This window comes from Mesocricetus auratus, unplaced genomic scaffold, assembly GCF_017639785.1.
Source record: "Mesocricetus auratus isolate SY011 unplaced genomic scaffold, BCM_Maur_2.0 Super-Scaffold_100038, whole genome shotgun sequence".
NCBI lineage: Eukaryota > Metazoa > Chordata > Mammalia > Rodentia > Cricetidae > Mesocricetus > Mesocricetus auratus.
Genome location: NW_024429216.1, coordinates 1930056 through 1934309, shown reverse-complemented (window position 1 = coordinate 1934309; position 4254 = coordinate 1930056). Strand labels below are relative to the sequence as shown.

General features: G+C 41.3%; 1 pseudogene; it reads right to left on the bottom strand.

Moving 5' to 3' along the window:
• Window positions 1–3838: 3838 nt before the first annotated feature.
• On the bottom strand, window positions 3839–3965 carry LOC121135606 (annotated as a pseudogene).
• Window positions 3966–4254: the final 289 nt, after the last annotated feature.

Sequence of the window (4254 nt, the reverse complement as noted above, 5' to 3'; positions counted from 1 at the left end):
GACAGAAACTCAACGCAATTCCACTAAAATCAGGAACAAAACAAGGCTCCATACCTTTTCTCCATACCTTTTCAACATACACTCTCTCCATACCTTTTCAACATGGTACTTGAAGTTCTAGCTATTGCCATACGACAACAAAGGGGGATCAAGGGGATACAAATTGGGAAGGAAGAGGTCAAACTTTCACCGTTTGCAGATGATATGATAGTTTACATCAATGACCCAAAGAACTCTACCAGGGAACACTTACAGCTGATTAACACCTTCAGCAATGTGGCAGGCTACAAGATCAACTCAAGAAAATCAGAAGCCGTAATATATACAGATGATAAAAGGGATGAAAAAGAAATCAGAGAAACATCACCCTTTACAATTGCCACAAACAACATAAAATACCTTGGGGTAACACTAACCAAACAAGTGAAAGACCTGTATCGCAAGAACTTTGAATCTTTAAAAAAAGAAATTAAAGAAGCCCTCAGAAAATGGAAAGATCTCCCATGCTCTTGGATAGGTAGGATCAGTGTAGTAAAAATGGCAATCCTGCCAAAAGCAATCTACAGATTCAATGCAATCCCTATTAAAATCCCAGCACAATTCTTCTCAGACCTTGAAAGAACAATAATCAATTTTGTATGGAAAAACAAAAGACCCAGGATAGCCAAAACAACCCTGTTCAACAAGGCAACGTCCGGAGGCATCACCATCCCTGACCTCAAGCTCTATTATAGAGCTATAGTCCTGAAAACAGCTTGGTATTGGCACAAAATAGACAGGTAGACCAATGGAATCGAATTGAAAACCCGGATATTAACCCACACACATATGAACATCTGATCTTTGACAAAGAAGCTAAAAATATACAATGGAATAAAGAAAGCATCTTCAACAAATGGTGCTGGCATAACTGGAGGCTCTCATGTAGAAGAATGAGGATCGATCCATGTTTATCGCCATGCACAAATCTTAAGTCCAAATGGATCAAAGACCTCAACATAAATCCAGCCACACTGAACCTCTTAGAAGAGAAAGTGGGTGGTATCCTTGAACGAATTGGTACAGGAGACAGCTTCCTGAACATAACACCACTAGCACAGACAGTGAGATCAACAATTAATAAACGGGACCTCCTGAAAATGAGAAGTTTCTGTAAGGCAAAGGACACAGTCAGCAAGACAAAAAGGCAGCCCACAGAATGGGAAAAATATTTACTAATCCCTCATCTTACAGAGGGCTGATCTCCAAAATTTACAAAGAACTCAAGAAGCGAATCTCCAAAACATCAAAGGACCCAATTAAAAAGCGGGCTGTAGAACTAGAGAGTTTTCAATAGAGGAGTCTAAATTGGCTGAGAGGCACTTGAGAAAGTGCTCAACATCCTTAGCCATGCAAATCAAAACAACTCTGAGATACCATCTCACTCCTGTCAGAATGGCTAAAATCAAAAACACCAACGACAATTTATGCTGGAGAGGATGCAGTGAAAGGGGGACCCTCCTCCATTGCTGGTGGGAGTGCCACCTGGTTCAGCCACTTTGGAAATCAGTATGGAGATTCCTCAGAAAAATGGGAATACCTACCACAAGACCCAGCAACTCCACTCTTAGGCATATATCCAAAAGATGCCCATTCATACAACAAAGATGTCTGTTCCACTATGTTCATGGCAGCATTATTTGAAATAGCCAGAACTTGGAAGCAACCTAGATGTCCCTCAACCGAAGAGTGGATAGAGAAAATGTGGTACATTTACACAATGGAGTACTATTCAGCAGAAAAAAAAACAATGGAATCCTGAGATTCGCAGGCAAATGTATGACACTAGAAGAAACCATCCTGAGTGAGGTAACCCAGTCACAAAAAGAGAAACATGGCATGTACTCTCTCATATAAGGATTTTAGACATAGATCTGTGGAGTGCCATCCTACAATCCCATGGCCAGAGAGTCTGGGAAACAGAAACTTTATTTAGTGGCTGATCGAAGAAGAGGCAGTCTCCCTCGGTTAAGTACTGAGCTGAAGTCAAGAAAACCAGTAACAGAGACGGAGGACTGATGACCAAAGGGATTAAGACTGGGCTGGTTTAACCCCCAGAAACAGTTGACCTGACAAAGGTTAACTCTTGAATCCCAGGCATCAGCCTGGGAATCCAGCATTGGACTGATCAAGACCCCCTGAATGTGAGTGTCAGTGAGGAGGCCTAGGTAATCTATTGAGCCTTGGGCAGCAGATCAGTACTCATCCCGAGTATACACACGGACTTTGGACTCCCATCTAACAATGTGAGGTGCACTCTCACCTTGAACTCTTGGGGAAGGGTCTAGGCCCTGCCCTATATGAAATGACAGACTATGGACACCCCCATGCAGGGCCTCACACTCCCTGGGGAAATGAGGGGATAATGGGGGGTTGGGGGTAGGGCATGGGAGGAGGGGAGGGAAAGGCAGAGGGACCTGGAACTGACTTGTGAAGCAACCTTGTTTCTTATCTAAATTTAAACTGAAATATCAATTAAAAAATAAAGTAGTCTCAAAAAAAGAAAACAATAAAATTGAAATGGATGATGTTTGATTCATTTGGTATTTGGGATATTCTTACCATCAAATTCCTTGTGTAATGGGCTGTGCTGTTCATAGTTAATTCCAACGCTCCCAATTCATCATAAGCTACAAAGAAAATTTAAGGCCAGTCAAGGATACATGTGGTCCCACCTTAAAATAAGATGTCTTCAATCCCAGAAATTTGTAGGCAGATACAGGCACATCTCATAGATTGAGTTAAGCTTGGTCTATATGATGAGTAACAGGATAGCCAGGGCTACTCATAGAATCTTTTTGTGGAAGAAGATTAATGACAAAAAAGGTATCATTGGATAGAAGATGGATCATATGTTTTACAACAATATTGCTGTCCTGCCTCTCTAGTTTATATCCATAACAGTTATATGACCAGTGGTTTTGCAAACGCCAAAGAATCAGGATAAAATGACCACCTTGTACCCAGTGTTCCAGACAGGAAGGCAAATACATATCCAGTTTGGACAGAAGGAAGTATCTGAAGAACTTGGTAAAGGCAACCTTAAGGTTTGTGGAACTCAATTCTCAGTGTGTGTGAGGCAGGTGGATCAGAATTCCATAGAAATCAGAAGTCATTCAATGAGTTTAAGACCTGCCTGAGCTACAGAAACCTCAGGCTAAGTTCTACCCTCTGAGATATTATAATTTTTTTCCAGACAGGGTTTCTCTGTGGCTTTGGAGTCTGTCCTGGAACTAGCTCTAGTAGAGCAGGCTGGTCTGGAACTCACAGAGATCTGCTTGCCTCTGCCTCCCCAGCGCTGGGATTAAAGTTGTGCACCACCACTGCCCAGGTATGTTACAAAATTTTAGATAAAAATTTTGAGAGAAAACAAAAACGATTAGAAGTTCTTGGTTCTGGGAGATGACTTACCAGTAATGGATCTCCCATGAGGCATGTGAAACTACCCTGTGTTTTCAGAGAGCCAGGATAGAAGGGTAATTGCAGCACACACATGATGCCTTCTGACATCGATATGTGGGCCCTAGAATGAGTGTGTGCATCCCACATTCACAAAATAAACATATGTAAACACACAGAGATAATTGCTCTGTAGTCCAAGATGGCCTCACATTCACATAGCTACACATGCCTCTGCTTCCCACATCTTGGGACTAAAGTTCTATGCCACAACAACATTGAGGCTTGTTATTTTAAAATGCATTGATTGTAATCAAATATTTTGAATGTATATATTTTGCCCTCTGTTTATATTCACCTAGCATTGGTGATTTATGCCAGGATTTCCTACGAACTGGAAAAGAGCTCTGTCATTGCCTCATCAACCAGCGTTTTGTTGATTTTGCAATAATTCATTACTTTAGTTAACTTTAAACTCATAAGAACAGATACTACACTTGATCTTAGCCAAAATGCCAAGAAGCAGTTTTCATTAATTTTAATTTCTGTGAATGTTGAGAAAAGTTCCTTGGCCATGACTCATTAAACTGAGGCCTCCTCTCACACTGGTTTCTAGAAAATTCAAAGGTCACATGCACCTTCCATATCACTGAGGTGGAATTGGATAAACCCCTGGGAAAGAAGCTGAGGGATCCTGGTGTGACCTGAAAGCAGTTCATACTGTCTCAAAAATTATACTTGCTGTGTAATTATACCCATAGGTTGAATGGCCAGGCTGCAAGCAGAGAATCCACCATCATGCCTGTGCCTTGATGA